Below are 11,588 nucleotides of genomic sequence, written 5' to 3' on the forward strand. Positions count from 1 at the left end.
TTATGACGTTGAGCATCTTTTCACATGCTTATATGCTATCTTGTATCTTTGGTGAGACATCTGTTCAGGACCTCTATCCATTTTTGAATAGGATTTTCTCGTTGAATTTTAATGTTTTTTGGGGGTATATTTTAATGTAGTTCCTTTATCAGATATGTTTTGCAAATATTTTCTTCCAGTTTGTAGAGAAAAAGCTTTTTCACCGAGTGAAAGTTTTTAATTTAATGAAGTCAAACTTACCAATTCTTTCTTTCATGGCTCATGCTTGTGGTGTTATATCATATCTGTGTCAAACCCTAGGTCACCTAGCTTTTTTCCTATGTTATATTCTGGAAATTTTGTAGTTTTGTGTTTTATATTTATGTCTACAATCATCTCCTTTACTTTTGAAGGATAATTTTGCCAAATACAGAGTTCTAGGTTGGTGATTATTTTCTTTCAACACCATAAATATTTCCTTGCTTCTCCTCTTACTTGCATTGTTTGTGAAGAGAAGTCTAATGAAATTCTTATCCTTATTCTTCTATAGATAAGGCAGGTTTTTCTCTGCTTTCTTTCAAGATTTTCTCTGTCTTTGGTTTTCTGCAAGTTTGAATATGATTTGTTAAAGTGTAGACTTTTCTATATTTGTCCTGATTTGTGTTCTCCAAGCTTCCTGGATCTGTGGTTTTGTATCTATCATTAATCCTGGAAAATTCTAATCCATTATTACTTCAAATATTCATTCTACTCCTTTCTTTCTTCAGCTTCTGGTGTTCCCTTTGTGAATATATTACTTGTTATGTTATTATCCCACAGTTCTTGGATATTCTGTTCCAATTTTTCATTCTTAGCATTTCAGTTTGTGGGAAGTTTCTCTTGACATATCTTCAAGCTCACTGAATATTTTCTCATCTGTTCTTTCATGCTGTCCACTTTTACATTAGAACCCTTAGCATATTAAGTATAATTATTTGAAATTCTCAGTCAAATAATATCAAAATCTTTTCCGTATGTAAGTCTTGTTCTGTTGTTTGCTTTATCTTTTCAGAGTGTTTTTCTTGCCTTTTAATATGCCTTGTAATTTATTGTTGAAAGGCAGACTTGATATATTGGCTAAAAGGGCCTGAGGTAAACAGATCTTTAGGATAAGGGTTTATGTTTATCTGGTTAAGAACTTGGCTGTGTTTATCACTTACCATAGCTGTAGATGTCCGAGATTTCAGTTTTCTTTAGTGTCCTTATTTTTGTTTTCCCTGTTGCTTTTGATTTTCCCTAGACATTCTTTCTTAAATAGAGCCTCAGGCTTGCAGTTGTTTCAGCGTAATCTGTTATTACTACACAGGAGCGCTACTGATGTGGTGTTGAGGTGTGAGGGTAGAAATGTTCTGTAATCCTATGATTTGGTCTCAATCTTTCAGGGAGCCTTTGGCCCTGGCCTGTGACCCTCACAAGTGCTTCCCAGCTTTTGTTTTACTCCTTAGGTGAGACAGGAAGTTAGTTAAAGGGGGCTGGAGTTGGTTACAGTTGTCCCTCAGCATTGGCAGGTGCTTGATTCCAGGACTTCTCACAAATACCAAAATTCATGGATACTCAAGTCCTTGATATAAAATGGTATAATATTTGCATATAACCTATGCACATCCTCCCATATACTTTAAATTATCTCTAGATTACTGATAATACCAAATACAATGTAAATGCTATGTAAATAGTTGTTATACTGTATTGTTTAGGGAATAATGACAAGTAAAGAAAGTCTGTAGGTATTCAGTAGTGATACAATTAAAAAAATTTGTTTTGGTCTAAGGTTAGTTGAATTTAGGGATACAAAACCTATGGATACAGAGTGGGGACTGTATTTCCTTTCCCCTACATTGTAACCAGTATAGATTCCCTTGAGGGCAAGTGGAGAACAGAATGCTCAGATGGTTACTTTCCCCTTTTGCTGGAAGCATCAGGGGGTTTCCCCCAAATTTTCACCACAAGACTCTGGTAGGGCTTTTGGAGGTGAAACTCATGAAAACGTGGAGGCCCCTCTAGGACTGGACCCCAGGAGTTTTTAACACACAGTCTAGGCCCCACTCAGCTTCCAGCAGTTTGTCCATTACAGTTTTTTTCCTCCTAGATCCTGGCTCCAGTGGCTTTGGCTCCTGGTTCTGTATTCGTCTATTTCTCCGGTCTTGATTCTCTGGTGGATGAAAAAAAGAGTTGTGGATTTTCAGTTTGTTCAGCTCTTTTCTGTTGTGAGGATGAAGGGGTGGCTGCTGAGCTCTTCACATGTCAGAGCAGAACCCCAGAAGTCCAGATGAGCTTTGGATACAAATACTCAAGCCTTTAGTAAGCTTAGAGGATTTATCGCTTCTCTTCCATGCGCTCTCGACTGCTTTCTGGAGTCTCTGTTGTTACAGATACTAGATCTCTCCACATGTTTTCTATCTCTATAGCACATAATAAATGTTTAGTAATGTTAGCTACTATTATTTTCTACCCATTATTTTAATCTTCAACCTTTTTCTTGATTGGAGAAGTTTCTTGAAATAATCTAATTCACAATTCCTTTTTCTGCAGCACTTGGTCTGCCACACAGTGTCACCAATGTGTTTGAAAAAATTAGTCCAAGCTTATGGGGTACATGTGACATTTTGATACATGTATATAATGCGTAGTGATCAAGCCAGGATATTCAGGGTGCCCATCACCCAGGAACAATACATTTCTGTTAAGCATAACCACCTTACTCTGGTATCAAACATTGAATTTATTCCATCTTACTCTATGTTTGTGTCCTTTACCCCACTTCTCTTCTTCTCCTTGCCCCCACTCACCCTTCCCAGCCTCTGTTGTCTCGTTTTGCACTCTATACCTCCAAGTGATCAAATTTTTTAGTTCCCACATTTGAGTGAGAATATGCAGTATCTGTCTTTCTGTGCCTGGCTTATTTCACTTAAGATAATGACCTCCAGTTCCATCCATGTTGCTGCCAATGACATAATTGTATTTGTTTTTTATGGCTGAATGATGTTCTACTGTGTGTATATATACTACAGTTTCTTTACTTTATCCATTCATCTATTTATAGGTGCTTAGGTTGATTCCATACTTTAGCTGTTGTGAATAGTGCTGAATAAACCTGTGTGTGCAGGTGTCCCTTTGGTACATTGATTTATTTTTCCTTTGAGGAGATACTCAATAGAGGGATTACTGGATCAAGTAGTAATTCTAGTTTTAGTTTTAAAAAAGGTAAAAAACCAGTTTTTTGAAGTATTTAATACTAAAAATGTTTAAATTTCTTATAGATACAATATTTTTTGCAATTTACTTTTTTTCTTTTATATTCTGAACATAGCAAAATACTGTAAGAATGATTAGGGACTGACATATTTAATAAAGTCATGACTAAGTTTTACTTCTCAATGTACTCTTTTTTTATAGAGAATGTGTTATATGTCCAACCACTGATTTTTGGTTCTTGTGAAGTGCTTTCTTTTGTGGATAGTTGTTCACTTTGGTGTTCCTGCAGAGGGGGTGATGGCTGGAGGCTTCTATTTGGCCACCTTGCTCCACCTCTCCTATTTTAGGTTTTTTGATAAATCTCTATACAGTTTTCCATAGTGACTCTACTAGTCTACATTCCCACCAAAACTGTATAAGAGTTCCCGTTTCTTCAGATCCTCACCAACATCTGTTTATTTTTGTCTTTTTAATAGTAGCCATTCTGACTGGGTAAGATGACATTTCATTGTGGTTGTGATTTGCGTTTCTCTGATGATTAGTGATGTTGAGCATTCCAAAACAATTTTCAAATATGGCCATCATATTTTGTGATTTGGTACAATCTTTACTGATCTCACATTTTCCCCTCTAGTTAGTAGCTGCTCGATTTCACTGATATCATGGTAGCCGCTTTCTTTTATATAATAGGTGAAACTTAGCCCCCTGTTCCTGCAAGGATTCCCCCCCCATTTCCTTTAGATGTTATGTAACCTGAGCTAGAAATAATGCAGTGCTGTTAGGATGTAGCAAAACAACTCTAGGGTGTGGGTTTACTCAGAATGTATGCCATGCCAGCCCCCACAGTCAACCCCCATAAACCTCCCTGGTGTGTGAGCTCGGGGCTGCCTCTGCCTGTCAAGGAGCAGCCTGGCAGGTCAGTAAACTCACTTGGCTGACTTTGGGTCTACTCATCCTTTCTCTTAGCTGACCTTACAATAGCGACTTGCTCAACATCAGCTATGTATTTGCACTTGCTAGTTCTAAGCGCTGTGATGAGTATTTGAATAATTCATTTTATTTTTACTTTTTAGAGACAGAGTTGCCCAGGCTGGAGAGCAGTGGCATTATTATAGCTCATTACATCCTTGACCTTCTGGGCTCAAAAACATCCTCCCACCTCAGCCTCCCAAGCAGCTAGGACTACAGGTGTGTGCCACTTCACCTGGCTAATTTTCAATTTTTTTTTGTAGCAATGGGGGTCTAACTATTTTTCCCAGGCTGATCTTGAACTCCTGGCCTCAAGTGATCCTCCTGCCTTGGCCTCCCAAAGTTCTGGGATTACAGGTGTGAACCCCCAAAATATGAGCCAGGTCTCAGTTAATTTAGAAAGTTTATTTTGCCAAGGTTGAGGACACGTGCTTGTGAAACAGCTTTAGGAGGTTCTCACGACACGTGCCCGAAGTGGTCAGAGCACAGTTTGGTTTATACTTTTTAAGGAGACACGAGACATCAATCAACATATGTAAGATGAGCATTGGTTTGGTCTGGAAAGGGGGACAACTTGAAGCAAAGGTGGGAAGACTCAAGCCCAGAGGGGCCTTCCAGGTCATAGGTAGATAAGAGACAAATGATTGCATTCTTTTGAGTTTCTGATTAGACTCTCCAAAGAAGGCAATGAGATGTGCATTTATCTCAGTGAGCAGAGGGTTGAGTTTTCATAGAATGGGAGACAGGTTGGCCCTAAGCAGTTCCCAGCTTGACTTTTCCCTTTAGCTTAGTAATTTCGGGGCCCCAAGATTTCCAAGATTTTCCTTTCACACAGGCATGAGCCACCATGCCCAGCCCGTAATAATTCATTGAAGTTTCGTATGAACCTTATGAAAATGGTATTTTTTCTTTCATATTCATTCAAAACAGAGGAGTCAACTTCATTGTAGAGAAGCTGAGCAACTTGTCCAAGGCCACATGGCTGCCAAGTAGCTGAGCTGGGGCTCGGGTTCCTTTCACCCTGTTGCCTCTCAGCTGAACTGCTCCAATGAGTGTAGCTTCCTCTTGGCTGCTGCTCTTGCCTCTGCTGCTGAAAACAGCTAACACTTACTGAATGCTTGTCATGTTACGGGTCCTCTTCTAAGCATTTAAAGTCCATTAACTTATTTTAGCTGAGCACCACTTGTGAGGTGGCCACTGATTTGATCTCCCATTTTACGGGAGAGGAAGAAACAAGGCACAGGGAGCTTGAATACCTGGGACTGGCCTGTGATGAAGCTGGGATCTCACTGCAGTTAGATGTTAGTTTTCAAAGTTTCTCCTGTTTCATGGAGTTTTGTTTTTTAGAAAGACTTTTGCTCTCATTCCTTATATCCATCGTTTATCCCTTCATTTTTTTTTCTTCCTAGTCATTCAAAACTGTATGTTGAGAGACTGCTTACTCTTCTTCTAGGTGCTGGGGATTAAACCGCGCCTGGGAATTTGTATTCCAGAAGAGAAGGACATTGAGCTAGAAGGATAGGTTTGCAAGTGAATACTGTATTAAGATGTGAATTTGTGGGTGGCAGTGCTCTTGTATTTGTCCCTGTTTTCATCTCCAGCCAGGTGGCTAAACCCGTTGCATATTTCTGCCCCTGGGATTGTTTGTTGGGTTGGAGGGTGGGTGGCAGCAGAAGCTGCAGTCTCTGGCAGGAGTCAAAGGGAGTGGTAACATTTCAGAGAGGATGAGTTTTTGGTGTAGGAGATCACAGCATTCCCAGAGGGGTCATGCTTCAAACGCAGTGGGGCTTCCACATCTGAAGGGACCGTGAGACCAGGCAGTAGCCCAGGGAGCACCTGGCAACCCCTGGGGTGTTTGTGTGGGGAACCAGTCATTACTGAGATGGAATTTCTCAGCACCCTGAGGAATGAGCTTCTGAGTCAGAAATAAATTCAATCAATCAATCAGTCAGTGAATATTTCTTGTGTCTCTGGGTTGGTGGGCTTCAATTCACAGCCACCCAGCACATTTGGTCCATCTCTGGAATGGCAAAGAATATTTACATCATGCACAACTGCACCCCATGGTCTGATGATGACGCCCATTGGAGAATTGGTGAGCAGAAATAAGGCTCTCAGAAGCTGCTGTTGGGAGGGGGATGAAACTGAGTTTGAAGAGTAGCCTGAATGTTTTCACCCGCTGGTCAGATATGAGGGTCACCAGAATGGGGGGAGGTAAATCACTTACGCCACAGTGCTGAGGAGTGTTCTTTTTTTTCCTTTTTTTTTTCTTATTTCCCAGGCAAAATGCCCTATGACTGCGAAAGAAGAACATGAATCCTGGCATTCAAGAATATTCCTACAGTGGCCCAGCCTGATCATGCTACGTAAGGCGTAGGCCAATGCATTGCCCCACCTGTGGAGAAGGCTGCCATGGTGGAAATGAACCCACTAGAAACAATGGGTGTTTTTGGGAGAATGAAGCTCCCACTTGGCCCCAGTAGAAGAGCATCTGAGTCTTGCTGGGGCCCATTTCTGAGATGCACGAGAAGTTAATCAACATTTTAGAGTCAGAAGAAGCCTGTTTGATCCCTGGGGCCCATTTCTGAGATGGACCAGATCAGAGGCTGAGAAACTGTGGAGCTCAGTGATGTCAAAAGGGTGAGGCCCTTGGGCCCCAGGGCTCTCAGAGCACAGGAAGCTTCAGCGCTAAGTCTGACTACTCAGAACTCCAGAGTATGCCTTCTTGGTGCTGCAACCATCACCAGCGCACAGTGGGCCGCCGAAAAGTGTCTGCACCTACCCAGTGAGGACGGGGTGCAGGGGCTCGTCCTCAGCGCTGAACTTCACAAGCCAGGGCTGTGCCATCAGAACATTGTGGACAAACCTGGGTGGCATGTCCCATTCCAAGCTCTATCTAACAGACCCTCACCCTCACACCTGCTCCCAACCACAGATGCTGTAAAGGCTGGGTGCTAGTGGGTGACGGAAACCAGTCAAAGAGAAGGCTGATTTTGGTGGCTCGCACCCAGGCCTTGCTGTTCAGGCCAGTACATGCTGACATGTCACCAAAGCTAATTATCCTGAAGGACTCTCCCAAACTCCTGGGAACTGGGCTTTTAATCCTGGGTCCCAAGAGTGAGGGCGCACCCTCTGCCCTTTGTGGGGGGCGGGGGCCTACTGGTGGGGGGCACAGTGAGGTTAACCAGGCGTACCCTGCCTCGGGGATTGGTCCTGAGGAGGCCACTGGGACATATGGGGAGACATGGGACATTTCACAGGGTGTTCAGCCATAAGGAAATCTTGCAGTTGATGTTAATGGCTGAGGAGGGCTTGGGGGCAGGAATCCAGGGTGGACCTGACTGTAGTTGCTGGGACACCACTGGTGCTCCTTCCTAGGGAGACTGCTGCCCGCTCTGGGTGTGCTTTTGTGTGGAGTGGGGAAGGTGGTGCTTGTGCCGGCTGGGCAGTGGAGCGTTTCAGACAAAGAGCCATGTGTTGGGGGGTTCAGAGGTGAGAAGGGGCAGCAGGCAGGAGACCTCAGTTAAATGTAAAAAGCGCCAAGAAGATGTAAGCACAAGAGAGAGGTGGTCAGATGAGGGTTAGTAAGCTCAGCAGGGAGAAGAAGTACATTTGGACTTGGTGCAGAATTCCTTGGTAGATTAGAGGCTTATAGAGCGGGGTCTGGGTGCTCCATCCAGGGGGTCCTTTGTGGGCCATGGGTGCTGTGCTGTGGGAGTCACTATCTGTGGCTGTGGGGTCTTCAGCCGACCTTGTCTTGCCCACTCGCTGCCTCTGCCAGAGGCATGGATACAACAGGGAGCCTCCCTGTGGACTGGCTTTTCTCCCCAAGCCATGGGGGCCCATGGGGTCTTCTGGGAGGCAGTGTTGGCCTCACCACTAAACAGCCGTATGACTCTGGGCAAGACTTTTCCATCTAAGCCTCCATTGCCTCACTGTTGAAATGAGAGTAACGATCCCTTCTTGAGAGTGTTAGAAAGCGGAACAGACTGGCCCTGGTAGATGCTCAGACACTTGGCTGTTTTAATTATTCCTAGTACAGGCAAACCTGCCCCCACCACCCCACGCTTGTGGAGACTTTGCTGGGTTTAATGGCCCTCCTTTGCCTCTAGTCCTCTCTACACTTTATTTGGCTGAAGTTCACTTCAATAGGGGGATGTTCAGCCAGGACAGGAGGGAAGCTGGTGCTTCTGACTTTTTGGATTTGTTTCAGCTGTATACAATGTTTTGGGTTGACCATTTAATTCAGATTTCCTAGTTCTCACACACCTTGGAGGATTTTTTCCCCAGAAATACTACAAAATTGGTAACTTTGCCTCATGTAAAGAGGCTGCTCAATGAATGAATTAAGCTAGATTAGAACAGCTGGGTTTCACCAACCCCAAGGGGCCCAGGAATAGAATTCAAAGGATCAGTGAACTAGAGGTCCAGGCATGGTGGCTTATACCTGTAATCCCAGCACTTTGGGAGGCTGAGGCTTCAAGAGCTCAATGAACTAGAATGGGAGAAGATTAGAGCTTAACTTCTGAAATTTAGAATTTACTTCAGTTATAAATAGCAAAAAACCAACCTTTGTAGTAGTACCAGAAACTGAGACTTTGTTATTTCTAGAAATCTCAGCTTTTCACATATTGTTACAGCTGCCACTGATTTCTCAAAATGTCATTTATGCCCATCACAAATGAGCATATCATGAATTTATGGTAATTAGACCTGCCATTAGGTCTTGTTGTTTACTGTGTTAAAAAACAACATCTATCTGCATAGCCCCCACTTGTTCATAATTGGATAAATTAATTGAAATGCAATTAGTTTTCTTTGTAATTATAAATTTCGGAAGACGTCCATAGGCTTCTTCTGACACTAAAAAGTTGATTAACTTCCAGCCATTGGAGAACCGGAAGGTTAAAGTGGCAATTCCCAGTTTAGCCACAAGAGGGAACTATTTCACAACTTATGTTTAAAAAGATCATAGCTGGGATTTTTCTTATTCCCTCTTAACTCGTTCTAAAATTGGTTCAAATTTTCTTCTTTACTGTTAGCAGTGTAATTGAGGTGCTGTGATGAGGCTCTGTAGCGGATACCCCGCCAAGAGCTGAAGTATCCCTGTCTCATGAACCCAGGAAGACGTGATATGAAAAAGTGAGTCTCCCAGGCACAAGATGAGAATGCGAAGCTTAGTGCCCCAGCTTGTTTGCTGTCTTCCACCCGCCCCCCCGAAACTAGAGCAGAGAGGATACCTGTTTTTTAAAATCTTATAGGAACAGTCCCTCCTTCCGGTTAGAAACACAGCTGAAGGTTTTCCACGGATACAGTGGCTGTTAGAAGAATGTGTTGTTTGTGTGTATGTGTGGGAAGGGGGCAGAGGCAGGGGTTGGCGTGGCAGGGAGGGAAATGAGAGCTTTGGAGGTGGAAAGCTGTGGAGAAGCTGTGATCCTATGATAAAAACCCGAGGACCTGGCCAGGCCTTCCTCTTGGTTATGCAGTGGTTGCCTCTAGGGCTGATTTTAATGGGAACAATTTCACAATTTCCCTTGTCGTTTGGTCACATCAGCACTTAGGTCACTGTATATATTTAAGTGCACAGAATTGAGGTCTTAGAGTGTCTAATTGCAAAGGGCCGCAGCCACTTTCACAAGTCAGCATCCTAGGGAGGAGCAGCTCTGCAGTCCTTCACTTGCCCTGAAGTAGGTCAGGCTGGAGGAAATACAGCAGATGTCCACGTGGGTGCAGTCGCGGCCACAGAACATAGTTCTGAGTTCAAACCTACTTGTGACTCCAAAATGAACATTTGTTACACTGTCTGCCTCTCTGGCCTTTAGGGATTGTTGTCTGTTTTTGTTGTGTTTCCAATGTTAGTTATGAGTAACATTGAACAACTCACTGTTGAAAGCAGGACTTTACAGACTCCATCCTAAATGCTGGGAACACAGGAGGGAACCAGCCCTAAGTGCTGTGGACTCCTAGAGCTCACAGGATGCTTGGCACGTGTTGGGTAAATATGACCCCTCTGAACAGGGTCCTCTCATGTGTGTCTACCATGTAACCAGCAAGTTGTTGATCACCTCTGAGCCTCAGTTTCCTCATACATAAAACGGAAATTCTTATACCTCAGGAGATTGTGGTGAGAAGTAAGGAAACAGATCGTGTACACAGTTAGCACCGTGCCTGGCCATTGTTACTGAGGATCACAGCTTTGTTCCTTAAGCATGTGGTGTGCATGGGAGAGGCAAATATTAGTAGCCAAGCGCGTGGGCTGCTGGTGCATCCTGCCTCACTTTATGGCACTGGTGCCGCCAGTAACCTGGTGAACTTAATAACTACTCTTCATTAAAGTGCCAAGATTTATTTTGTGAGATGACAGTGTGACAAGTTGGTGCAGAGCATGGATGGCCTGGGCTAAGTCCCAGATATTACTTATGGCTGCAAGGCTTTAAGCAAGTTCCTTAGCGTCTCTGTCTTTAGTTTCCCATCTTTAGAGTAGGGACCATAATGGTGTTTTCTGCATAAAGTTATTATGAGTTAATGCATGAAAAGCACTTAGAATGGTCCCCGGTACATAGCAATTACTCAAAATTATAAGCTATTATTATTACTTATTGTCCTAGACAGCTTGCTAAACATTCTCTGATGACAGATTTAAAGAGTTGTGTGACAGGAAGGGGAACATCACACACCGGGGCCTGTTGTGGGTGGGGGGAGGGGAAGGAATAGCTTTAGGAGATATACCTAATGTAAATGACGAGTTGATGGGTGCAGCACACCAACTTGGCACATGTATACATATGTAACAAACCTGCATGTTGTGCACATGTACCCTAGAACTTAAAGTATAATAGTAAAAATAATAATAACAAAAAGTTGTGTGAATCTTCTAGACGGTCTAGACCAGTGGTCTCATGCCTCTGGAACCTGTTTCCTCAACATGCTAGGATGGTGGGGCGAGGATGGGATGGGGGTGGATGAACCTGGGTGGTATGGTGGTGGGGGCGATGGTGGAGGTAGTGGATCAGTGGCAGTGGGACTGTGGTGGTACCATGGTGGTGGAGTGATGGTTGGGTGAAGATGGGGTGGTAGCGGAGTGCTGGTGTGATGATGCCTGGGAGGTGGTAGTGAGGTAGTTGGTGGTGGTGTGGTTGTTTCTGGGGTAATGGTGGTGTTGGTGGAATGGTGTGTACTGGTGGTGGTGGGTAGTCATCTTTGGTGGGGTGGTGGAGTGGCTGTTGTTTGTGGTGGTGATGGAGTGATGGTCAGGGGGTGTTGGTGTGGTTGTTTCTGATGACGGTGGTGTTGGTGGAATGATGTGGACTGGTGGTGGTGCATAGTTGGTATGGTGGGGTGGTTGGTGTTGGTGGAGTAATAGGTCAGTTGGCGTGGCTGTTTGTGATGGTGGTGGAGTGATGGAC

The 11,588-nt window shown here is 43.7% G+C and overlaps 1 long non-coding RNA gene across 1 annotated transcript; it reads left to right on the forward strand.

The window, feature by feature from the left end:
* The first annotated feature begins 4,360 nt into the window (after positions 1–4,360).
* Positions 4,361–8,990, forward strand: LOC116273851. Its single transcript, XR_004182333.1, has 2 exons — positions 4,361–4,401; positions 5,636–8,990. It is a non-coding gene; the product is annotated as an uncharacterized LOC116273851 (long non-coding RNA).
* The last annotated feature ends 2,598 nt before the right edge of the window (positions 8,991–11,588 follow it).

The sequence above is a fragment of the Papio anubis genome, chromosome 2 (genome assembly GCF_008728515.1).
Source record: "Papio anubis isolate 15944 chromosome 2, Panubis1.0, whole genome shotgun sequence".
In the NCBI taxonomy this organism is placed as follows: Eukaryota; Metazoa; Chordata; class Mammalia; order Primates; family Cercopithecidae; genus Papio; species Papio anubis.